The sequence below is a fragment of the Harpia harpyja genome, chromosome 10 (assembly GCF_026419915.1).
Source record: "Harpia harpyja isolate bHarHar1 chromosome 10, bHarHar1 primary haplotype, whole genome shotgun sequence".
Taxonomy (NCBI): domain Eukaryota; kingdom Metazoa; phylum Chordata; class Aves; order Accipitriformes; family Accipitridae; genus Harpia; species Harpia harpyja.
The window spans coordinates 8,250,638-8,277,718 of record NC_068949.1 but is presented as its reverse complement, the minus strand read 5'-3'; the positions used below and the strand labels follow the sequence as shown (position 1 = coordinate 8,277,718).

At 39.8% G+C, this 27,081-nt stretch overlaps 1 protein-coding gene across 2 annotated transcripts in view; it reads left to right on the top strand.

Moving 5' to 3' along the window:
• The window catches only part of PRKG1 (protein kinase cGMP-dependent 1), a 534,317-nt gene that overhangs the window by 409,753 nt on the left and 97,483 nt on the right, over positions 1–27,081 (top strand). The gene's annotated exons all lie outside the window — the stretch shown is intronic.

Genomic DNA, 27,081 nt, shown 5'->3' with positions numbered 1-27,081 from the left:
GCACCCATTCATCTGAATGGACAAACACTCATCCCATCCTGGGTATTTATCTGTGCATAAGAGCTATTGGGCTTCTCTGATGCTGTGGTACCGCGTTCAATCCCTCCTAAATCAGCCTTCTTCCCAAAAGAAGGCAGCAGAACATTTGAAGGCCAAATTTTGTGTCACTTCTTGGCAGCCAGGGAGATGTATCCAGCACAAAACTTGAGTCTTGCCGCTGCAAATCTATACTTTAATTATAAAATAATATGGTTATTAAATAAATGTCCTTATTTTGGTTACTTTTTTAATACTAAGATGGAGGTGGACTATAATTTTAAATTTCCCCCCACAAACACATAAAATAGAAACACTTTTTTCTTTATTTGTTTAGAGCCTCACAGAAACTTGACTCTTAGAGCTGGTATGTTTTTAAAACAACACCAAATATATCGTGGCATCCACTCTAATAGTGAGAGCAGGCAATAGTATGCCAAACAAAACCACCTTTTGAAGAAGACCCAATATGGGAAATAAAAGGGATTTCCTACCTTCCATTCCTAAAACAGTTCTAGTGACTCACAGCACCACCATGATGAGAATTTCTCAGCATTTCAAATACAGTATTTTGGCTAACTGGCTCAGACTGAGATTAGTTAATTTACAATAAATACTTGTCTGCATATATTTAAATATTCAATACATAACAACTTTAATCTTCTGAAACTAAACAGAAGCCTAATAATTGAGAGTGTGTTCTCAACATGCGAGGAAAGCATAATACTGACATATTTTTTTGCTAGGGAGTCGGCATACCTGAAGTACCATACCTTCCGGTTTGCTGATAGGCTTGGTAGTTCTGTAGCTAGATTTCAACTGAATAGTGTGAAAATACTGTAATGTAAAGCATCCAGCAGCTCAATAAATTGTTAATAAATTAATATATTTCAGGACTGTATAAGACATCACTGTTCAGTGACTTGGGAAGCCTTTAGGATGTTTCTACTACTGTAAAATACGGTTATGGCTGAGAGCTCAAGATGAAATTGAATTTTTAGTGTATTTTCTTTACTTTTTCATCTTTGACTCATTTTTCAAAACTTTACTGGGACTTGCTTAGCAATACTTAATTCCACGCTATTAAATCATATTGCGATTTCATATGTGTAGGACATAGTAACAACTAAAAGACATTCCGTCTCGACAATATAAAATAAGAGTTGCAGTGTCCATTCAGTGTAGTGCCGCACAGCAGGAGGAAAGATAACAAATATCTTCTAGTCCCTCACAAAAATATGTGTACTGACCTAGACATTGGGTGATGATATACATTATTCCATTTTCCACACTCGCAGCAGATGGTGCACATTATTTCACAGTATCCCATTGCACACCAGCAGGAACAAAACAAGTTGTGAAATGATCAGCCACATCATCTTACAGGAATACTCAAGGCTCCCAACTGTTACGCTGTTCTCTTACCTTCCTGGCTAATTGGCACCGAGATGGCAGATGTGTCATTTACGGTATAGCAATACATAATTTACAGTGTACTCACAATCAGTTATTTTTTGTGATGTTTTCTTAGTTGGAAAGAAAACATTTTATAAGGCTGTTTACAATAATTATTTCTATCAACAGGGAAATAACAATTCATGCAAATAAGCAAAGGAAAATACCTCAATGCGACTTTGTGGCTCACGTACAAAAAGTGACAAATAATTACACTGGGCTGCCTTGGTGGTATCACACAGCTGAATCCTTGCACGAGATCATCTGTCTGGACCACACCACATCCTCTTGCAGAGATGATGGTTTTGGAGCGGCCATCCATCTGTCTCATTGGATGGAAAACACAGTTTAGCCTGTGGCAGACAGTCTTACAGAGAACAATGGAGGAAGAAAAGAGGACGGAAAAGCAAATCTTGAGGAATATAAGAGAAGGCTCTTTCTCCTTCAGAAATTCTTTCCCATAGACCAACTCAAAAGAGGAACAGTTTGAGCCGTCACACATTATATATTACATCATACATTGCATTTAGATAGAGCTGTCGTTTTGGGTGCTGTGGGTTTCACCTGGGTTTGGGATCCAGGAGGAGCTCTGGACCATGGGGCAAAAGAGCAGTGGCACATGGCAGAGGGCTGATGTTCTGGAGTGGCCGCGATGGAGCCCACCTGGGTGAGCAGGAGAGGGATTTTGAAAGAAATATTCATAGTTCAGTTCATAACGCTTTGACCAAACTGGCCAACTCTCTTGGTCTGATAGCTGGGATTTTCTGGTGAGTACACTGGCTTTTAAAAGAGGGGATCCCTAAACACTCAGCAGCCTCAAGTCTCCTGGGTAGTAGCAAGAGAGGAAGAATTTAGGAGAGTAGCCAAGCTGAAGCTGAGACAGGGCTTGCCGTGGACTCCACAATAGATGTATATCTATTTTATGTATCTATGTATAAATATAAATGCTGGGAGTGCATTGTACTGAAAAAAGTAATGGAAATATGGATGCCACACTTCGATTTAAACTAACACAAACATATGAAAAGGTTTTAGCAAAGATGTTTTCCATATAGTAAGATGAAAACAACAGCTTGTTTTAAGGCTGTTTTACTGTGTTTCTAGGCTGTTGTCTTTGAGAGGAGCATTTTTAATGCAGTTACCAGAAGAGGTAGCTACTTCAGTATGGCTGGGGTGGACACTAGTGAGGCAAAACAGGGTTATAGAAACACAGTTTTATTTTGAAAGCCACTTAGTTTGCTTGTTTGTCCATGTGACCTGTCTTTGAAAATAATGAAATTACTTGTTTTTCACTTGGAGTTTATCATCTTCAATTGTGTTGATTTATAAATCCATGCGGGCATGTATTTGCGATGTAATTAAGCCAAAGCGAAACACATATTCTCTTGACTGCGAGCAGGGTAACAGCCAGCTTGAGGAGACAAGGATGTCTTGGTGACAGCTATGATTTGTTTTAGGGCATGGCAGGTGGAAAAAGTGTGGGAATTTGGGAAGCCTTCCTGCCTCAAGTGTCATGGCAGTCGGCTCGCGGATGGGACCGCCGGAGGAAGCTCCTGCTTGGTGCAGAGAGCCCCGGCCAAAGGATGGCCTCTCTGTTCATCCTTCTCATTTGTAAAGAATAAAATACAGATTTTTTTGTTTATTATTTTTTCAAAATGTGTTTGTGGTGCTTAGGGTGAAGAAGAAATTGTGGTCTTTGGGTCGTGCAGGAGGTGCTCTGCCATGGTGACAATTATAGTGATATTTGAGCTACTGTAGCAGATATATATAAATTTTTTGTTACCTTCACGATGATATGAAATTAAGTATGGTACTACCTGTCTCTCATGGGACATAACATATCTTCCTTTCAAGAAAATTCATACTATTTCCTGTTTATACCTCTGCCTCTGAAGGCTCCTATGTAGTTATTTTCCCAATGTTACAGCAACCGCCTCTCCTCTACCTCCCCAAAATCCCTAGGATATGTTTTGTGCGCTGATAATTTGCAGGAGCAGTAAAACAGTGTATATCTGTATGGGTAGGAATGTCAAATGACAATTTCCTTGCTGACCTTCCAAAAACTTTATACCATATTTCCCACTTAAAATACTGTGAATTGCTGTGACGGATGTTATCACCAGGCATCAGAAAAAAGTAGTAATGCACAGGGAAATATTAGTGACTCATTAAATCAGAATTGCAGCTGGCAATGTCAGAGCTTTATTTATTCATAAATTAATGTAGGAACTGAATATAATCTCAAAAACTTTTTAAAAGGTCTGGTAGTTGATGGCTGAGATGAGAATACGGCCTCAATAAATAGGACATTAGAGTATTGGCAATGATATCGATTTGTTTCTTTTTCTAATATATGGTTGTTTTCTCTTGCTGCAGCCAGGTTATGAGTCAGACTTCAGAATTAATCGTTTTTATTAAATCTCTATAAATGCTGCAAGAGGTGCTGGGGTCCTGCTCATGCTCCTCTTCTCCCTGCTCTAATTCCGAGTTTGCTTCTGTGTAGTTGCAATGATGCTACTGCTAAACTGACCTTTACATTACTCCTTTTCCCAGATAAGAACCTAAAAATGTGGTTTGTCATTAAAAACTTAAACGGGTTTCCAGGTTTTGGCAATTAAGTCCCCCACCTTGCTGCCCTGCTATCTTCTTTCTTGCCCTTGCTATCTTATTTCTTACCTGTTCTGTTTCTTTTTTCCCAGAAATTCTTTTCCCCTGCTGCTCACTAATAACTTTCAAAGGACTATAGAGATTTATTTACTAGGTTCAAATGCTGGGGGAATAAGACCGGTTCTCAGCAGTTAGAAAATAGCTAACTTGGTAGATGGTAAAACGGATTTGCATGCTGGTGTCTTCAAATATTTTTGATTTTGCAAGACCCACACACAGTGCCCCGTACACTTCACAGCCTCCTTGGCTGTCCTGGAAGGGAAGAGTGCAGGCTGGAGTGGCTTTTATTTTATTTTGTTTTAAATTTATTATTATTTTATTTTATTTTGTAAAATGGATGCTCCTGTTCAGACTGATCTTCACTCTCACAGTAAAACAGGGTATTCTGCACACTCCCTTGCTGTCAAACATTACCAATTTTTCCTTTTATTTTATGCGCACAAATTTCTGCTTATTACAAATCACCTGTTGGGAAATACCTAACAAGTTTTAATTTACTAAATACCCTGTCATTTCTCTCAGCCCTCACTATGCCTGAACAGTTGTGTCTAGAAAAGCTTTTTCAATGTCCTTGACTGAACTTCTCACTGAACGTAGAATCATGTTTCATCTTCATTGGACATGGTACATGTACATGTACATGGACATCTTCCTCATGGTACCATGCTTCCACTAAAACCTTACTATCTGCTGACGTATTAACCTAATTGTCTTGAATTTTCTTGGGAAAAGAGAATGGGATGGAGGATTGGAAATGTTTATTGCTCTGTCACATGGAGGTGGTCGCACAGGTATATACGTGGCAAACAGGAGTCTCATCTCAGGGTGGCATTATAAGAGAGAGAGAGATTTAAAAAAATATATATAAAAGATACATATAACCTATAGCATAATATAGTTTAATTTCAGTTTCTCCAGGGAGAAGTACTGCTCCTTCTGTTGCAATCAGCGTGCTTGGGAAAGACACATCCAACCACCCAAGACTGTTGGGGAAGGGTGTGGGGAGCAGCAAAATTACGGTGTAAGAAAGCAAATGGGATCTGTGATGGAAAAGGGATGGGAAAATGGGCTATGTCATCCTGGCTGGGACAATTATGGAAGGTTCCCACTTACAGTGATTTCTCTTGCCTACAGCCTTGGCACGAAGCTGTCCTTGCTCACCTGTCGCACTGGGGGTCACGATGCAGAGAGATTCACTATTCCCATTTCAGCCCAGTTAGGAACAGGGGAAAGAAGAAAAAGAAAGAAAAACCAGCCATAGGGTAGATATTCAGCTCAGGATAATGTAGTTTTCCAGCCAGGAGCCCCATGGAGATGAAGATGTACCCGTAGTGGTGGTGGTCATCATAAAATTGAAGCAATGCTTCAAATGTTGTGCAGAGAATGAGTCTAAAAACAACCTAAAAAGACCCTTTTTAACTTTGGCTACTAGGCAGGAGCAAGTTGGGAAGCACTTTTTATCACCCCTGTTGCTAAATAATGGGGCTTTTTTTAAGTCCAGGGTGTTTTGTAGCCTTTCTCCTGCCCGGCACCTGCAGTACTGTGTGTGTAGCTCATGGACCATGGGTGTGACACATGGCCTCCAAGGGCCAGCTGGAAGTTATTTCATCCATTACGTCAGATGCTTTTTACACTTCCTACAAGCATCAAGTGAACTTAAAAGGTATTTCAGCCGTTAGAGCTGTATTTGCCACCCTCTTTCCCTCCCTGGGTAGACCCCTGCCCATAAAGTCAGGCAAGACCTGGGAGGTGGGGGTGATGGCTGATGGATTTTGACCCATCACCTTGAGACGCAGGGAACACCAAAAGCTTTTAAAGGATTTGGAAAAGCTGTTGGCAAAGCCCTGAAACAAAACCCTCCCAGAGGCTTTGGAGGGTAAGAGCTCAAAAGCCCGGACAGCTGGAAGTGAGGAGGCAAAGTGACACCGAGATGGTGTCACCATATGGTTCCCTGCAGGGTTGGCTTGCTTTCTGCAGGCATCTGGTCCCTGCTTGGGTTGGGAGGGGTGGCCGGGTGGACCTTTGCTCTGACTGATCTCCTAAGAGCACACCACGGCAGTAATTAAACCCTACTAAAATGTCTCCCTGTCCAGGCTGGCTTCTGGCGTTTGAGTGCCCTGGTCTCAAAGCCCTTAGATAGGGCATCGCTCTAGCATAGATGCAGGTATTTTGAGATACTGCTGTTGCAAAGTAAATTATGAAATCTTCATCAGGCCCTTTGCGATTTGTTTAATTACATTATTGCAACCACGTATTGATTGCTGATGTAGTTGCTTCACTTTCTCCAAGCACACATTCTTCACGTTTTATTTCTTCATAAAACAAGCCAGTATTATGTTGGCTTGCGCAGGAGCTTGCAGCGAGCGTCTTCAGCTGATTGCCAAAAGCTCCTGATGCTCTGAGAAGTTCCCTGGCAGGGCAGAGGCTCCCAATTAAGGGCTCATCCAAAGCCTTTTCAAATGAGCTGGCAGGTTCACCCCAGTTGTTTTTAGGTGTGCTGTAGCTCACAAAAACATAGCTATGCCTTTGTCACCTAGCAAAAATACATCCAGGTTTTTTTTGAGCTGTGTTGACTTCAGCCACCCTGTACATATAGAAACGAGGGTGAAACGACCCAGAGGGACAGAGCAAGATGTGTTGGCTCTAACAGCATCCTGCCTGGCAGCGCTGTGTTGTGACTCCCAAGAAGGTTACCTTACACTTTTCCAACAGGAATGAATTGATATTGTTGATTCTTCTTGTCTTAAATAAGAATACAGAATGGATGACACCACATGAAACCAAAGGTCCATCTAGCCTGGTCTCCTGTCTTTTACAGCAACCAGAATGAATTGCCAAAGAACGTCCTGAACCAGAGCTGGTGGCTTTAATAATTTATAATCCTTGGTGGGTTGTTGATTTACTTTTCAAACATGTGCAAGCGGTTTTAAAATCCACGACCTTCTGTGGCAATTAGTTCCACATTTAAATGTTCAGGATGAGAAGAAATGCCGATTTTAATTTGGGGTTGGGTGTTGGTTGGTTTTTTTTTGGATGAGCCATCTGCTCCTCTTACGAGATGCCTCCAAGTTCTCAGATGTGCAGTTGACTTCTTGATTTGCAGAGAGCTCAGTAGTCTGTTGTCTGAGACTACAGACATGGCAACAAGCTATTTAATGTGAAGACAAATAATTTTTCTTCTATGTTTACAGTTTCTGGCATCTTAAATGACTTGGTAAGGTCTCTGGAACTCAGTCCTACTTTTTCTTTAATGAGAACCACACTTTTTATATAAAGATATTTGGAAGTAGAGCCAGCCGACTGCAATATCATTCTGCATTTTGACAAACAGCTGTTCAGTCAATAATTTGAGGGTTTTTTACTAATTTGTGTGCCGGTGATACAGAAAGCTGGTAACATCTTAGTTAAGCAGGTGTTGGTGAACCTTCCCAAAAAGCCGTGCAGCTTTTCCAGATTTCCTCTGCATGGCAAGTTACACAAGAACTACTCTTCCAGGCTTGAATAGGCAAAGGGTTTCTTTAGGACCAAAGTAATAGAGCAAGGAGAGCAATTTTAAAAAATCATACCCACAAAGGCTCCTTCAATGTCTGTGTTTAGATGATGACTTAAAAACCTCAAGTAGGGCTGGAGTTAAGCAGTGACATGATGAATCTGGGGTTTTCAGCTGCTTGATTTTCCCCATTGTTAAATATCTTGCTTCCAAATTTCTTGAATTTCAGGGCAATTGACTTGGAAATGAGATGCAGCTTTATTTTATAATAACGCTGAACAAAATCTTTTTTCAGACGAGTGACAGTAAACACCGCGTTAAGAAGGAAAAACAAATGATTATGTACTTAAGCAAGATCAGAGAACACCAGAATTGCAGTCTTTTGTGCCTTATCAATCTCCTGCCTCGTGCATTTTGAGCGGCCGCTTTGCATTTCACAAGCCTCTTTATATAAAATACATCATCATGAAAATACATCAGTTACTGAAGGAATATAGCCAATCATATTAATAGAAGGCTTGTGCACAAAATATGCCTTTTTAAAAATTTATTTTCTACCAGAAAAAGAAAACAAATATCTGGCTTTTTTTTTATCGAACAAAAAACTTCTTTTGGGAAAAATAGCTATTAGGAAACAATTAGCAGTAAATCCAAAATTTTACTACTCTTCTTCTAACAAAAAGTACATAAAGTTGCTCCAATTTCTACAGGGAAGTTATGCTCAGAGCCAACTTCATGACTCAAATGTAGTTAATAAATAATCAGGTTGTTTCGAGTCTTAAAGATAATAATCGTTAGTTTGTAAGAGCACAGCTTATTAATAGTTCTGGCTTTTTTACAACTGAATCATAGCCTGGGAACTAAAACTGTATATTTGCTTTCCTTTGAAGATGCAGTCCTGCAGAGCAAGCACAATATTCCTCCTGCTGAGTTTAAAATATATATTATAACATTGGGCAACAAGATTGTGCCAGATGGAGAAGAGCAGAATTACAGGGGTTTTATAGTTACGAATATATTTGCCTACGCTTACTGCAGTGAATGTCTCCAAGAATTTTTCTTATGTCTTTTTGCTTTAGCGTTATTTCAGAGCTTGAAAGAAACCCTGTTGCTGAAATAGGTAATGCATGGCAAATATCAGGGAGGTATTATATTGTTGCTTTTTATTAGATAACTAAGCTGTTAGAACACTATTCATATAAAAGTACATGTTCGTATTACAATGTTTTTAAACCAGCACATTTTGGGGGATGTATCCTCTTGTATGAACTGGGATGAGTGAAACCGGTTAGTGACAGAAATGATTGCAGGGTCAGATCTGGTAGTTCTTGCTTACTTAAAAATGTATAAACCTGAGATTGCAGTTTGTTTTCTCATTTGGAGGATGTGAAATAGCCTGGAAGGGCTGAAGACATCTTCTGGTCCTGGCTGAATCCTCCAAATTCTTCCCCTTTGCCTCTTTTTGTGTTTTTGTGCAGACAATACCTGTACTATGCAAAAGAAAAGAGAAAACAAAAAACCCCCACCTAACTTCTGTCCTGCAGCAACTTGCAGTATTTTGGGTTTTTTACATTCTTAAACAATAAGGCCTTTATGTCAACATGTTACTGTCAACAATAAATGTTGACAATTGAATCAAAACATTTTATCCTAAAATTTCAAAATTATGATGCTTTTGTCAAAATGCTGAAACACTGGTTTATGACAAATGTTTCTAGTTGGAAAAAAAAAAATCCATAATCCAAAAGAAACATGTTAATAGGGAGAGGAGAAAAAAATCCCTGTAGAAGACCTCCAGAGGAAATCACATGTTTTCTTGGGAAACTGCTTCCATCGAAATACTCTTGCTAGCTCTGTTCAGGTTTGAAAGCATTAAGTGGAACTGAAAAAATACAGCACCAAATTATAATTCTCTTGACTTCCTTAAAAAAACCAAACAACCCTCAAGATGCCTACCAGGGATGCAGAGGCAGAAGTATGAATTACTGCTGGGGATGCTGCATGTGAACTCACAGCCCGCCAGCTGCTCTGCGTAACTACCCGCGATGCAGACAAGATAATTCATGTTAGCTAACCCTCAGAGCAGGTTTACAACAATATGTAATCATAGGGGGGGAAAAAGAGCAAAAGATGCTTTACATTTATTGGGGGTTTTTTTGCCTAACTCCTGTATCATTTATGCAGCTATACACACATTTAAATGTACATCCTTGAGTGTCATCACATTTAATGGCATTAAAAAAACCAATGCCTGCTTATGGCACCTCCCGGGATGGCTGCTTTAATTTATAGACAAACTTACTACAGCATAATGTGATGTGGCTCCTCTTCAAATCTCCTCTTCTTTTTATACCCGGGATGGATTTGGTCTTGTGTGTCAGGCTTGTAACTCCATATAAAATAACTATCATTTATAAATTTTTCATTCGTAGAAAATTGAGGGTTTTTTCTGCAAGGATGCGTAGTAACCCGGCGTTGAGATGCAGTGCCTAGTCATACTGTGATCATTATAAGGCACCATCGTAATATGAAATACTTAATATTAAGCCTCGTGATTTAAAAATAGTAGAACGTCCCTTATAGAAGCATATTAAAATAATTCCACCTCTAAAAATATAGGATAATATATTTTCATGGCTTTCATTTTGCAAGCGGAGTAATTTAAATACAAAGGATAGGCCATTCAAATTAGTGATTTTAACACAATCACAATTTAGCCATAATATAGTAAATTAGGCCCCCATCCTTAGAAGAAGATGGGGGTGCAAGTTTGCATTTAGTACCCATTTCTAATAACCTGTTATTTTCTTAATCATGTTTTCATATTCAGTATTATGAACAACACATACTGACTTTTTGATTTAATTTATGTCATCCAGGTTATTCAGCAGGGGAAAAGGGTCTTCACCATTATAGACTTGCTATTTTGAAGATGACTTTTCTGTAACATGTCAACCTTCAAAAACCTAACTCCCTTTCTGAGCTCTCCCGCCTGTCAGGATACCAGCCCTGACATTCTTCAGCATCAGCCACTGGCTACAGGTTATCTCCTACGTGCAGCAAACCCAGAATCCTGATGACTTTGGTTTTGCTCATAGCAGGTTATGAGTTAAGAAGAGGAATATTTTGTAGCAACACTAAAACTAGATAAATTAGCACTTAAGGAAAGTTGGATGGATTGTGAAGTTCTGCAACACCATGAAATAATCAATGTCCCTTCTAATTTAGAGACTTTTTTCCCCGGAGAGCTGCATATCCCACCCAGTTTTGCTTAGGGGTCAGTAGTCTCTAGGTTTACAGGAACACCGTGACCCTTCAAGGGGTGATTCATCCTATGCTGAATCTCCTTTGCCATCTGTCCCCTCCGGAGCTGCCTGGGACATGCAGACAGCTGAGCTGGATGGGATCCCAGCTGCATGGAGGACAGCTGAATCCCACTCGGAGGCATCGACTTTATTTCCTTTGGGACTAAAAAAAGAAAAAGCCTCTGAGTGGCTGCATATAAGAAATACTACTAGTGGGAAGCCTAGTGATGAACATCTGTTCTCCAGATTTTATGTTGTGGCTGTCCAACCATTAAGTATCATAGTTAACCACCATGGACACGCTCAAAATTAAGGATGAAATATTTATAGGAATGGAGCTGGCTATTTGTCTGTATGAATGCCTATTTAATTCTATTTTGTTAGGAACTCTACAGTATTAAAAGACCATTTTAAGATCACCCTTTTCAAGTAATGCTCATTTAAATTGACAAGAAGACATCAAAAGAACAATGTCCACTTTTATGGCATTTAGTTTAAGAATCCGTTTGAGCCCAGAGTGTCCAATTTGGGGGTTTTTTGGTTTGTTGGCTTGGTTTGTCTGAGCAATGTGCTTGGTGATGGGCTAAAGTCTCTCTCTGTGGCAGAGCTATAACATCATTTGTACCCAAAAGACTTCACAGTTGTGTTTCCAAAGTCTGGAGCGAAGAACCTGAGGCCCTTACACAAAACTACAGCTTGTCCCCTGAGTGGTGGACCACCTCAAGGAGCACTCCTGCAAGTAATTGAACTTTTCACAACTCAGAGTCTTTGCTTCCAGTGCAGTCCCTTTCCCAGCTGAGAAAATGGAACAAAGTCTGGGGCTGCATGCCTGCCATATCGCTAGAAACTGGGGGCAGAAACAATGGCTTAAGCACCCGACTGTAAAGCTAGGCAAAAATGTTGCTACAATGAGAAATCCTCTTTTCTTTGTTGCTTTTTTTGGTTAAAGAAATGGCTCCTTTTCCTGGAGCATGTCAGGCACTAGCAGTTTTACATCCTGGAGATATTTTCTGTCGAAGAGCAAACCTAACACAGTTTGTTATAGGGGAGGATGGTGGGGAAGCAGCTGAAGAAGGCTGTGGAAAACCCGGTGTGTGATTATGCAGGTATTGTGTCCTGCAGTGGAAAAAAAAAAATTCAGACCACATGGACCAAACTGGCTAATAAACTCCAGAAAGACATCATGTCCGCATAGGCATTTAATGAATCCATTAACCATTGGGGACAGTAAACAAGTGCTGGCTGCACTAGCAGTTGGAGATGTGTTTGTGTGTCCTGTAAACTGGTGATGACAAATTAATTCCTAATCCAGGCATGAGCACAGCACGAGAAACTTACCTGGGCTGGTAACTCAGTAATATCTTCAGAGAGGTCAGATGCAGTGCTCACCCTTCATGAAAAAGGCTTTATTGTTGGAGCAGATGCACATTGGGGTTGGGCAAAGGGTGCAGGACCTCTAGACCAAGTCTCTTAAGGTTTGCTTTTCTCCTCCTTATCTTCCCTCCATAAGTACAAGGAGTTTTGTAGACTGTATACTATTCCTATACTGTATATATTTCTATTTCTTGACAGTAATCAGTCTATCAGGCCTCTGCTTTGAGTTTAACTATTATTAACATCCATTTTAAGTCTTAGAACAGATCTTTTCCCCATTTTAAGACTTGGCAGAGAGGCTGTTTATGCCAGGGATGGCAAATCAGACTTTGATGGCTCTGTTTTCAGTTATAGCCTCTGAACATGAAGTAAGTTGCATTCACTGTTGATGCAAATGATACAGTTAAACTTTTAAGTACTCGGCACATTAAAGCAAATACGTGTTGTCCCAGTGCGTCCCTGTCCCTGTGGGCTGTCACTGGGGCTCCAAAAGAGGAGCTGGAGCCAGCCTTGCCACTGGGATCTTGGAGAGCAGCTAGGCTGGCTGGAAATACTACCCTGAGCGTTTTCACATTTAAAAATAAATAGATTGTATTATCACTAAACAAAGTCAGGTCTTATTTTAGGCAAAGGCGCAATCTGAGCATAGCTTTTGCAAGACACAGCAGCGCTCCCATTACAGCATCGGGACTTCATGTGCAAAGCTCATGTTACCTTTATGCTTGACTCCCGTAACAAATGTCTGAAAGCTGATTTTTTGAAATGGTTTTCCTGTTAGGAGAATGTGTTATTTATTTGTAACATCGACAATGTGGATGTTCACCTAAGGTGCCTGTTTACTTAACATAAAAGATTGAGGTTGTTATATGTGGCATTATTTAGGAGTGCTCCTTATATGTGCATAATGAATTACTAGCATTTTGTTAGGCTGAACCATGTTATCACTGACCCTCAAAAACTTCATCTGGGACTCGAGCTTTCCATTTTTAAGTCAAATTTGACCGGGGAATGAACTATAGCTGTGCCAATTGTGTGGGACAGTGTGTGAACCGGTCCAACCCCATGGCTGGAATGGGAGCTGTGCTGGCAAGCTTCCCCCTAACCGTCATAGCTGGGATACTGCAAACCCTGTCAACAGGGCTTAAACAAAGGTTTATTATTGGAGCACTCTATAGCACCCTGGTAGACAATGTTTTTTCCAAAGAGACACCTTTGATGGATATGGGAGCCTTAGGCAGCTTTTTTCAATGCATCACGCTGCTGATGAACGAAGGTGAAAGAGGAGCCCAGCCTCAGCGCTGGGATTAACCTTTTGTTTCTAGGTCTTTACGGGATAGACTGGACCGTGCTGCCTTTTCCACAACTGAGTTATCTGCTTTATTAAAGCCTCGCCATCACATCGGCACCATTGATAGGCATCTGGTTGGTTGAGAGCCCATCCAGCCCCTCTTGTGGTCGCCGGGACCTCTCCTTTCCTTCCCGTGGCCCCCTCTTCCTGCGCCCAGCCCTGCAGCAGTTGATTCTTCACAGGTTTAAGGCTCCAAACCTCCTCTCTCTTTTTGTCCCTCTCTATATACACAAGGTCCTTATCCCCAGATCCACTTGCTCTTGTGCTGCCAAACTATGCTGGCAGAAACCCTGCAGCAGGCTGATTTCCTTAATTATGATTATTGTCTTCCCTGTTCTGCCATCTCTCTAACTAAACAACAGTCCCCCAGCTGTCTTTTCATTCCCTGACTATCATTCGTCAAGCTTGTGTCTCCTTTCTCTGCCCAATAGCTCGCTGCTTTTCTCTTTTCAAAGAGAAAATGGACAAGATAGAGTTCTCCTGACTTGGTGTCCCCCATCCCACCACAACTCTGTCCTCCTCCTTTGCTGCTGCAGATGCAAAAAAATTCTCACCTGGTGTCTTCTTGGAGTCATCTTCATGACCCCTGTTAACATATATCTTGTCTATAATCTGTATCTTCCTTTACTCTTTCCCTTAATTTCTTGCTCTCTCTGAGATCTTATCCCTCACCAGATCAGCACATTTTGATCTCCTCAGTTGCAGAGATATGAGCTGCTGCCCCGTGCCCCTCTCTTCTTACCACTGATACTATTTACTGTATTGAAAGCTGTTGGGATTTCTTGTCTTCCAGTATTACAACATCGTCAACTCATTATTTAAACTGGGAGGGACTTGCAGGGGGCATCAGGTACAACTCCATGCTCAAAACGAGTCTAATTAGAGCAGCTCGCTCAGGGCCATGTCCAAATGCATGTCCATGAGTTACCCTAAATGCATGGATTGTTTTTTTTCTTTTTCCTTTCCTTTCATCAGCTTTTGGTCTAGCAACTCAACTGTTGGTCTTTTAGTAAAGCCACTCTTAAGCATTCATTAAAAAAAAACAGGACCGGCAATCCATTTTTGTCCTTTTAGAGTTGTCACTGAAATTCAGAGGTGCCAACTATGGCCTTCTCTTGGCATCTCTCACTGTCTTCTTACTATATGTCGTGGAGAAGCTGTGTCTGTTCTTCAGCCTCTGTGCAGGGATCCGCAGGGGTTGTTTCCTCCTTCATGTCTTTTTCCTCTCTTCACTGGAACTTCAGCTCAATATCTCTGTCCTGATGTCTCACAGCTCATTTCTGGACTTGTCTACATCCAAACAGAAATCTCAGCCATTTCTTTGATACCTCCTAGAGACAACTGGCTGCCATTGTGCTTCCAATGAATTATGCAGACTTCTCACTGGTTTCTTCCTTCATGCACAGCAGTGCCATCCTGTCTGGGTTTCATGTCTCCAAGGTGCAAGGCATCTTCAGGCTTTTCACTAAAACCCCACCTCCAAGCTAGGTCAGATCTGTCAAGTTCTCTATATAGAAGGTCTCCCAGACACTTTCATATAGCGAAACCCTTCAGAGGTTTTATGGCCTTTTGTTACTCCAAAGATATTGTAAGACTGCTGCTCCAATTACTGTTATCCTAAATGATTGCTTTGACCAAGACCCATTTATTTGGGTCCTGACTCCTCTGCTTTCTTGCCTCAAACACCAACTCTTCATCTTTGCTTTCACGACTTAGCCCTATCCAACCTTTTCCCGTAGTCACTAGTGATTTTGGCATCCAATGCCCATTGATTACGCTTGTCTAAAAACTATCTTTGTGCTTCTTCCTGATTCCCCCCAGCCTGGGACAAGTGCCCTGTAAAGACCCACAAAGCTGGCCAGGCTTCAGTCCTCCTTCGAGCTTATCTTTACTACCATGCGTGTGAAATTGTTTCCCAGGATGTGCTAAGACCACCTCTTGTCATTCTGAGACATTGTATACAGCTTTCTTCTGTATGTTTTCTTCTGTTCCTCACCAGCCAGCCACTTTCTCTTGGCCTTGAACTGGAGTGTAGGTTTTGGTGCCGACATAATAAATTGCTCCTGCCATAGTTAGGAAATATACAGGTCTTCACCACTAGGCCCTCTAGAAAATGCTAATTTGCTGACAATAAATATATTTCCTGTATTTATTTCAGTAAATATGTGTGTTTGTCAGCGAGGTCTCTGCAGGCTTTTGCTGTTTGAAGTACAGAGTGATTGTGGCCAGTTTGCAGCTGTAAATGATGCTCTCAGGAGTTATGCCGCCAGTGCAACGCAAATCATCCCAAGCCCAACAGTATGAGAGGGGAGACCTTGAGCTGCATGCGTGGGATTGAACGCAGCCATTTTCAGAGGTTGAATTGTGTTTATATTCAATAAAAAGGGAAAAAGCTCATTTATAAGTACTAAGGCTGTGGCCAACCTTCATCTCATTTTAATCTTAGGTTTGTTCAGGCTGAAACAAATGTTACAGGTTTATATGGCAGAACTTCCCTAATGAAGCAATTTCATTTGGACTGCTAAAGGGGCTGGCAGAGATTTAAATTCATATAATTTTTATATTACTATCAAATTCAAATTTTTTTTCCCCCAGCCTCTGGGCTTTGTAAAATCAAGTTCTTGATTCCTGAAGTCTAAAGCTATAAAATACACATCTTTAAGGCACTTGCTAAATTCCATTATTGCCTCAATCATGTTATAATTAAATGAAAAAATGTTTTCAATTATAGAATTGAGAAGAAGCTGGAACATTTTAGAATAGTTTTTGCTGTGGTCTTATGAAGATGGTAATGGCTGTTACAGCAGGTTAATCATCATTTGTCCTAGGTGCTATTTTATTTTCCCATTCCATAGTGTAATTTTAGATATAAGATGTTTGGTAACTTTACAAAGAAGTTGTCTTAAACTGTGCAATAAAGTGAGTCTTGCACTTTTTTTTGTTTCAGAGACCACAAACTAGTGAAAAAGAAATAAACTTGGCAAGAGGGACTAAGCATCAAGTAAGGAGAGAGGGATGATGGTTTTGTTGACTTGACTTTGCTCTCTTGGGTCCAAATCCGCTTTATATTTTCCTAGTGTTTAATTTTTTTTAAATATTGCCTGTGCTGATGTCATAAAGAAGAAGTAGTTTTTTTCAATTTCTTCCAAATTAAGCCATCTATTCTCTTAGGTAACTTCAGTGTTGAGGTGACCAGCCCAAGTCAACTCTGAGTGAAGAATCAGTAACGTTGGCAAAAGCCCAATGATAATCTAGCTAAAAATCTACAAAAGGCATTACTGTAAGGATACCCTTAGTTTTAATTCTTATATGTCTTTTGCAACGCCTGAGTGACTTTTGCACCATGCTGTGGTAGAGGTGGTGACATGAAATATGTAGATGAGCTGCTACTGGTCCTGGATTATAAGCTTCAAAATAATTTTTAGTCTTCTACAGTTGAGTAGGTGGGGCCATATTTAACCCGGGAGGAAAAAAACCAAACCAAAACAAAACAAACTGAAATGAAGTCAGGAAGAGGGGAACATGTGTAAAGTTCCTTGCCAAGGAATTGCTTTTATAGGCTGAAGACATAACAGCTCCTTCATGCCAAACTGGTGTGCAACTTCAGACTAGAGCCAGCTCCTCCACAGACCTGATTGCAGAAGTGGTCAGGAGTGTCTTCTCATCTCTGCGCCGAAAGGACAGGATTAAGCAAGGTAAAACTCAATGGAAATATTTGGAAGTTAAAAGGAGCAGAGTCTATGCGTCGGTCCCTAAATAGCCTGGAAGGACTTTGCAGAAATTACATACAAGCTTTTATGCAAAAGCTGTAGAGTAAATCTTTCTTCCGTCAAATAACTGGGAGGTAATATGTGTTACCAACTGCGTCTGCTGGTGAAGGCTTCCCTGTGATTTTAATATCTTGACCTTGGACACTTTGAAATTTCCTCCGGTAATGGCTGAAACTTTGCAAAAGGAGATGGAATGAATTTTAAACTCAATATTATTCTGTTCTGAAGCCAGGTATTTCCAACATCTTACGTTACCATAGGTTAACGTAGTGCTTTTAAAGTGAAGATGACTTTAGTTGTTATTTTCTCTCCTATCTTGCATCTTAAATCCTCATCTAAAATTCTCTTAATGCTCTCTTCAAGCTTTCTCTGAATATATCTGCCTTAAGGAAAACTGAGAGGCGGCATAAAAAGGCATTTGGTTCTTGTTATTCAGGTGACCTGGAGTTTGTACCATGGTTTTTAGCAGTTCTTAGTGCCAGAGTGAAAGTATGTTTTAGTCTAGACCCTTATATTACACGATTCTTAAAAATTAGTTGAATTTACTGGAGGGGGTGGGGGAATCACATACAGGAGAGAGATGAAAATCAGATGAATGTTGGTTGAAAGGGAGCTCTGAAGGTCTCTGCTCTGACCTCCTTCTTGAAGCGGGACTGTCACAGATGCTGGAGCAAATTCATCATTGCCTTGTCCAGCCTAATCTTGAAAATCTCCAAGGATGGAGAGTCGGTCACCAGTCGACCTATTGCACTCCTGTAAGTTTTTCTTAAGTTTTCCATCACGTCCAACCTGAACCTCCTAAATGACAACTTGCGGCTGCTGCTTTAAAAAGATTCCTGGGGAAAAAATACCAACAGAAATAATTTAAACAAAACAGTCTGGCATTTAACAGGGATTATTGCAGCTATTTGCTTCAAAAAGCTATCAAGCCCAGTCATTATTGTAATGAAAATGGGAATATATGTAATCTGCATGGGTTTTATGGGGGTCCACAAGAGCAAAGGAGTTAATCCATATGCATCACAGTGTATTTTTTAATCTTGCATCATGTGTCCTTTCTGGACAGGTTCCTCGAGACTTAGAGAAAGACTTAAATGATTCAGCAGTTTGGGAGAGATCCCTCTACCTAGGAGAGTTGAAATCTTTTGAACGCTGGGAAAGTCTGAGTCTTTTGTGCTGTTGGTTTATTGCCCTGATGCTACAAAGAATTTAGGAAGGATTTAGATTTTAAACTAACCCCCAGCATGTGTCCTTGAGCAACATCTGATGTTTTTCGGATAAAGATATCGCCTCTCTAAGCAGGGCATCTCAGGGGAATGCAATCTCATTTAGAAAATGTTTTATCATTTAAAAAATGTTCACGAAAAGCTTGTAATAAAGTATCGTAGTTAACCTTATAGCCTTATTTTTCCTTTTTTTTCCTTTTATGGCTATAGAAGATATTTTTCCCATGTGGAGATTCCAGATTAAGGATAGTGAGAGAGTAGAAGGGAAGTATTTTAATTGTCAGGAGCTTTGATTTAGTAATGAGACACTGACACTGTTCCTCCCAGCACTCAGGAGAAGCATTGGACCGCTTCACAATTTGTACATCTTCTTTTTCTGTCTGGGCTCAAGGTGTTAGCAGTACCCAAGGCTTGAAGGGAGATGAGTCAACCACAGGAAAAGGGACTTTATTTCAGACCACTAAGCCCAACAACTTCGATAAATTTTATTGCTGATACTCCCCAACAGCTGCAGAAGTCCTCAGTTTACCTGCGATTTTGGCAGTAGTTTTGTTGGCAATATTTCCATACTCAAATGGCTATGGTGCTTCCAAATTCTTTGCATTTCATTGCCATACTTTCCAATATTAGTTCATCTCCTTTGCTTTTCTAACCGAGGAGATTATTTGAATATATATGATTAAGTTCGCTCTCATTTTTAAAAACACAAGGAGAAAGCAGTTATGTTTACTTGAAAAACATTGCTTGTGCAAAAACGGGCAAACCACCATGTTCAGGGCATTAGCCGACGTGCGTGTCAGTAACCATATGGGAATTCAGCTGGCTGGGTTTGTGTCCTTAAGAGCCCTGTGCCAACAGAGTGAGACTTGCCAGTCCCCAAACTCATTTAGGATGTTCAAAGTCAGCTGGGTTATCTCTGCACAGCACTGCTCTGCCACGTAGGCAAACCTTTACATTTCAGATTTAGCTAGGATAAAAAAAAATACACTTTCTCAGAGGTTGTTTTTCATGAACAGCAGATCTAACTTAATAATGTGAGACGTTAAAACTGTACCAAAGGATGGTATTTATTCATCTCGGTAGGCATAGTTTAGTGGATAATGTTATACGTGATCAAATCCACTATCCTGGATTTCATCATGGTCATTGGTATGTTTTCTGTCTCTTTCTTTCTTATGAGCGTGTAATGAGATTTATGAGAATAATATGGTTTTTTGTGTTCAAAGGAAGGAGCAGGAGCACAGTCTCATCCAATACTCTGACCACAAAGCGAGAAGCCCAGGTGATAGGAAGCACGTTATTGATGTGCACACAGTTTAAAATGAAGGTGACATGTTTGATGGTAGGCTTTGATAAGGCTTCACTAGAATTCATTTGCCAGTAGCATTGCAGACTTTTGCTAATTACTGCCCTGACTCTTTGCAAATGTTCCCTCCTGACATAATAGGTGGTGGTTTATGGCTTTTATATGGCACCATTTGCAGTGAGTCAGGTCCTGCTGGGGAATGATACGCACCAAGAGACATGGTTTAATTAGGGCACACTTTCATTAGTTTACTCATCTGCAATCAGGCAATAACTCGTCGCTTGCAGGTCACGTCATCTTTTTTCAGTCCCCTCACCGTTTCTAGTCCCAAGTGTCTCTTGCAGGAGCTGTAGGGACTAATGATAGGCAGGTCTTGGACATAGGTTTCTCAGCTTCTCGAATAATCAGAGTGCGAGTGGGCTTCACTGAGGATGTATACAGGGTGTATATATGCTCAGCGAAGGCTGAAGGACCTCAATTTTCTCCATGTCCTTCCTTGCCCAAGGAAATGCTGCTTATCCAATTTAAGCCTTCATGCCAGCTTTGTCCAATTTTGAAAGGAAAAAATCAAGGTACAGGTAGGTTCCTACACTCATTCCTAGAACAAAATACACAAAATCATTGGAAACGAGCTTTTGTTACTTTTGCAGATCATGAAGCATCACGTTTGCTACCCCAGGTCCAGAGGAGCATATGGAGGTGGTCACTGATGGCTTCAGTTTTGAGTTGTAGAGGCATCATGTGGCTGGTCCATAGGTGACTGTCTGTCCCAGTCACCCTTCTATAATATGGAACTGGAGAAGCAGCTTTTGCTTTGCTTTTCCAATTTTTATTTGAAAAATTAAAAGCTATTTTGTGCACGTCTTTTTCATGCCGTAGCCAGAACAAGAGAAGTGCAAGAGTTTGGTTTCTTCTCTGCTTCAGCAGGTCCTGTCTTTGTAAGCAATAGGTCTCTTCTGATGGCAATTTGGCCTGAATAACCTGTAAAGAATCAGACACGTAACAAATTCCTGTGATTTTGTTCAAATAAAATATTATACCAGTCTTCCTTGATTTAAAGAGCTTAAACAAGGAAAAACTAAACAGAAACCTCAAGTTCTTAATCTGATTGTTTAATTCTGTACAAGTTACTCAGAAGAGCATCTGTTTTCATTAGCTAGACTTTGATCTCAGATTTTATTCATGCTATTTAACAGGATGAAATTCTGCTCATTAATATGTTTTGAAAATTAATTGGTTTACTAATAATAGTTAGGACTTCATTTCCTCCAAACTCTTTGATTCTTTAACAAGGTTAAAATATCAATATATCCCAAAGTGAAGAAATTATTTCAGAGTTTGGGTTTTTTTCTATTCCCTATTTGTGTTTATCTCTAGTGACTTATTAAATAATATGCTAAAATGCAGCTGTCGAGTCCTTCATGAAGAAAATGGGTCAAAGACTGTTTCATGTGGCTCTGTATGCCAAATTCTGTTGCTGCTGCTCTGCAATTACTTTTCTGCAAGTAATCTTTGTGAAATTGTATGGTTTGCTACTTTTTATTTATTTTCAAAATATTTCATATGAACTTATTAGTGTTACTAATTTTTTAAGAAAAGTAAAAAGACTTAGAAAAGCAACAGTAACATGCATGTGTAGATATATAAACACAGTCATCTTAGTACATATGAAACAGTTTACACTGTTAAGAACTTACTAAAACATGACACCTGCTCAGTTCAACTGCAACGCTATTGATTTTGAGGAAATCTGTATGCAAATAAATAGTTTCCTCTTTACCTGTGCAAGTTTCTTGGTCTTTTGGCTTTGTTTAGGTTTGTATTATCTGATCAAGGCCGGTCGATAATGTACCTTATGCAGAGTAGGTCTGCAAGGCTCTAGTTTCTAGAACTCTTCTGATTTGCCCAAGATTTAATTGAATTGTCCTTGAATGTGATAATTAATATTTAATATATCTTAAAGACACCCTTGTCATCCACTGGCTGATTAAAATAGTAGTGTACTGTGTGTGGTAGGATATTAGTGCACTTTTTTTTTAATGAAAAAATTGGTCATTTCATACCTCTGGGTTGTTTCACATAGGGAATATTATTAATTACTTGCTAGTGAGACACTAGTTCATTACAATAATTCAGAATAAATTACAAGAATAATTGGTTTAAATCATTAATAGTTTTGGCAAGCGAGTAGGTATTAACATCCTGGTATCAGTGCTACATCACTCAGATTTTGCTTTAGTCTTTCATTTCATCCATACTAAACTTAAGCAACATTTTACCTACAAAAATATCAATATTAATTCCTACGGGCAGCAGTATTTGCTCTTCTCTGTCTTTCTGGTCTTCTGAAAACACTGTACTATATCATATAAATATTATTAAGTGATTTCTATGAGAGGCACTGGGCATGTTCCTGATGGAGTGGGTCCACTGGAAATGGTTTTCCCATCAGCAGAGGATGATTTCTAAGTGTTGTTGCCATCTCAGTAATGGGAAACACACTCCTGGAGGCCTGTCCACAGCTCTGACTGCTGTTGATGGACCCTGCTGCATCATGCATGGTGGAATACGGTGAAATTCGGCATCTTTGCCTAATGCTCTACCAGCTGCAAGACTGACAAGTGTTGCATGATAAATATGGGTCACTTAAGAAAAACCAGTGAGGCCCCAAAATGCTAATAGATTGGGATTGGCTTCTTCTTTGGGTCCCTCATGTCCCTTGTATTTTGTCTTTTAGTGTAAAATACACCTTTTTTTCCCACACTGGCTCTGTGCGATGATGGAAGAGCAGAAAAAAAGTGCAATAAATTGAAATTAAAACTGGTGAAGGTTTGAAAGGCGATAAAAAAGTTGGCATGAGTGGAAAGAGGGTGGGAAAAAAGAACTGTTGGAAGCACGAGTAGGGGAAGTCTTTATAACTGTTGCTATACAAAAAGAGTAAGGGACACTGCAGTCATGCCTGCACATGCAAAACACCCCAGAATTGTCATTTGCAGGACTTTTAAGACTTGGTAGTTCTAAATTTGCAAGTAAATTTTGTTGTAGAAGCTGCTTATAAGGCAGAGAGCTCCACTTTCACGCCATTGACTCCAGTTGCCTGCATGGGCCAAACTGGAATGTCACTCCTGTGGTGACTGCTTCCAAACAACCAAAAAAAAAAAAGCTCCTAAACGTATGTTTCTCTGATACTTTTATCAGTTTGACCCATAAACAATTGGTATATAATTAGCTCCAGAAGAAATTTGGGGTTAGAGGACTTATTTGCTTAGATAGAGGACTTTCACTTTTATCTGTCATGGTCAACATATTGCACAAGGTCTTTGTGGTTGTGACAAGAATTAAATACTGAAGGAGGAGGCAGCAACAGTGATTTCAGTAAAGACAAGTCTGGAGTGATGCTGCTTAGTAAGCATGCAAAAGCCTGCTATCATACCAATCTCCTTTTTAAAACATGTTAAAATGAGCATTTCTGGGAAGGAAATTAAAAGGTTTTAAATGAGTAAAGTTTTGTTCTTTAGGCTCACAAGGCAGGAAAATACACAGATTAATATTTCTGAAATCCTTGCGTAGATACAGGAAACGTTAACTTGTGTTTGTAGAAATTAAACTGGAAATATTTATGTCATATTTCTAAACAGGCAACATTTATATTTATTCTGAGACAAGATGATCTAGTCTAACTTGAATCCTTGTCACATAAGCTAATAATATGAAGAGCCCATTTCTGCCATTGGTCTATAGGATCGGAGTCTTACAGTCGTGATTTGTGGTGTTCGGTACTAAACGTAAACGCAAGAAAGGCATAAATCCCTGGATCTAGCACAGATTCATGCGGCCCTGATGGGGCTCGGTATGTAAAAATTAAAACGGTTGATAAAAATCTTGAAGACAGTGAATAGGAAATGAAAAAGCTTGGGAGGGAAGGAACCAGCTGTGCAGGAAGCACTGTCACCAAAGACCTGATGTCTCCATGAAAAATCACCTGTTAAGACTGAATTGCTGCCATTTCAATTTATTATTGCAATTCAAGTTATAATAGCAAATAGAACTGAGCTAGAAATGAAGTTTCACTTGTACCTTCTTGTGGTCTTCAGATAGGCTGTTAAGACCTCGGGGATCATTTGGTTGGACTGTCAGTAGAAGACCTGCTGTGGCCTCTCGGCCACTTGCACCTCCTTACGCCTTGTGTTCAACTCGCCCTTCAGAGCGAATTAGCAAAGGGATAGTCCTTGGCACGTACAGAGGCATGCTCGGCGGGATGTCTGCAAATCCAGCCGTGACAGGATAGGTGCAATTACACCATTTTAAACCAGATAAGCTTCCACGCACAACTTGGTAGCGAAGGATAAGGGAAGAGATATCCATCTCTTTCTCTTCCTCACCCTCAAAAGACTGCAACATGAAGGCTTTCAGCTAAACATGTGAATATCTGCAGCATATCTCCTCAGTGCATTCTTGCAGCTGTTGTGTTTTATTGGATTTCTCTTCCCAAGCAGATGTGTTCCCCAAGGGAGAACACAAAGTCGAGTTTCTCTGCCTAGTAAAAAGGCAGAGCAGACTCTATGTCAGGTAACAGCCTACAAGTACCTGACTTGCAAGGGTTTGCACCCCAACACTGCCAATAATCCCTCTGTTTCCCTGAAGCAATAAGAAAAGCTGATTAAAATTAATAAAGTGGGGAGGGGGTGCAAAGTATCTCATCCTGGCTGCGGGTGCTGCTGCTTTAGTAATTGATGTTTTGCACTTTCAAGTGTTAACACCTGGGTGAACAGCTGAGGTGAGGATACCACTTCTCGCAGGTGTACAGGCAGCCATCCCAAGTTCATCTGCCACCTTCCCTGGTGGTACCGGCTTTTGGAAACATTAGACTTTGGCTTGTATCTCACTCACTAACAAAGATGACTACAAAGGGCCAAAGGAAATTGTGTTCACATGGGTTTTGTTTGCTGTTAGTTGTGAATCTGGGTAAGTGCTATTTATCAGCAAATAATGTGGTGTTATTATCTTTATATATATATAAAGTACATAAAAATATCAGAAAATAATGTGGTATCATGCATCTTTAGCAAAGTGCTGCTAATACTTAGCTTTCTTATGCATTTAGTGAACACGTGGCTTTAATATGTGTCATAAAATAACGCTGAGGGACTCAAATCAAGTCTTTTAATAAGACAGCAGTGGTACCGAGATAAAAATTTGTTATAATTTCCACTGTTTAGTTAATTTGACTTTTTTGCAGAAACCAGGAAATAGTCTTACTTCTATTTTAGTACTGAAAGGTAAAGCAAAAACCTATTTTGTTACAGTTCCCTTTAGTCTTTTTCTGTGGGACCTAATAATTCTTACCAACTGGTTTTCTTCATCACTGTCTGTGTGTTTCTGCTATGGGTAAGTGAAACAGGGCTCAGCCTGTGATACTCATTTTAGAGTATGGCCCAGGGACTTGAAATCAATGCCAACCCCAGTTCGAACACATCGTCACATGCCAACATGTGCAAAGAATAGTGAACAAAAGCCATTAACAAATATTTTAGGTTTAACCTATTTGTTATAAGCACAAAATGATATAATGTTGTTTCATGGATTTTTTTCAAAAAAAAAAAAATTAGATATGTTTCAAAAAATGTCTTTGAATCAAAAAGTTTGATAAGCATTGACCTACGTGTGCCTTTATTTTGCCTACATAAGGCTAATGGGAATCCCGCCTTGAAATATGCATGTGAAATTTTAATAATCTGGGAAGACAGAAACTTTTAGATAAAAGTTTTAGATAAAACTTCGCTATGTCATGAATGCACCAGAATTTCACATCTTTAGAAAATTAATGGAGCAGAAATTGCATTCCCATAGAGACACTGACATCCCAAGAACACTTAGTGGTACTATTACTGCCCAGCAAGGAAGACCCATATTGTGAATATTAATATAAGAACATTTATAACAAAATGTAATTCTTGATTTCCAGATGGCTTTTACAGACTACTTAGACTGCTATATTCAAAAGCCATCTATATAATTCAGCTGTAGACCTCATTTCTGTAGATAAGATTTCTGGGCTTGCCAGTGCTCTGATCACTGCAGGTACGATGGAAGTTGTAGGTAGATGGGGGGGGGGGGGGGGAAGCAATATCCCATTCTCGATCATTGATGCAGAGTTTGTATTTTGTGGTTATAGAAGATGACATAGGCCATAATACAGTAAAACAGTACAAAGTAATCCTTGTCATAGTTGTTTTGTAAAGCTCTATGTGAGTTATGAAAAGTGATACCCATAAATTACCAGTATAGCTTATTTAAAATTCTGCTGCGGTTTGCTGGCATTTGAGCTAAATAATGATTGTAGGGAAGAAAGCCCAGGTAATCTTTCTGTTACTATTGAGTGATATAAAAAGGTTTCTTTTTGTTGTTCTGTAGATGTTATTACTAAACCAGTGGGGTTTAAGCAACTTGATATGACAAGAAACCATAAGCAAAGCCCCAGTGCTTTGTGTTAGACAATGTAAGGGTTTTTTTAATGGAATTTATGCCCAAATTCAGATCCTACCTAAACTTTCTCCCTTTCCAGCTCTGGATAGATAACGGTTTTCTTTATATATATTGAGGTAAAATGCAGTTCAATGTTAAATCGATTAAAAATGGTTGGAAGCCAACCTGCTTCAATGTCCTCAAACATTTTATTTAAGCTTTGACTCATCTTTCTTCATCAGCCAGACATTTTTTTAAAACCTTTTTATCCCTTATCAAATCTTAATAAGAGATTGCCCTTTTTAACACTTGGAGTAGTTTAGTGCAAACCCAGAGAGGCACTTCACTCCATCAGAGGAGGAGCTTGGAGTCACATTGGTTGCATCTGTGGGGCAAGTCACTCGGCTCTCAAAGTGTTAGAATTTATGGTTTCATTTCAGAGGAGGAGCTTGGAGTCACATTGGTTGCATCTGTGGGGCAAGTCACTCGGCTCTCAAAGTGTTAGAATTTATGGTTTCATTTCAGGTCCATTTATCATTTGAAATTCAAGTTTGAATTAGAAATACAATACATAGCAGGGCATGTCTGCCTCACCAAAACAGGTATGGTCTTAACTCAATTTATTCGGAGCCTTTTAAT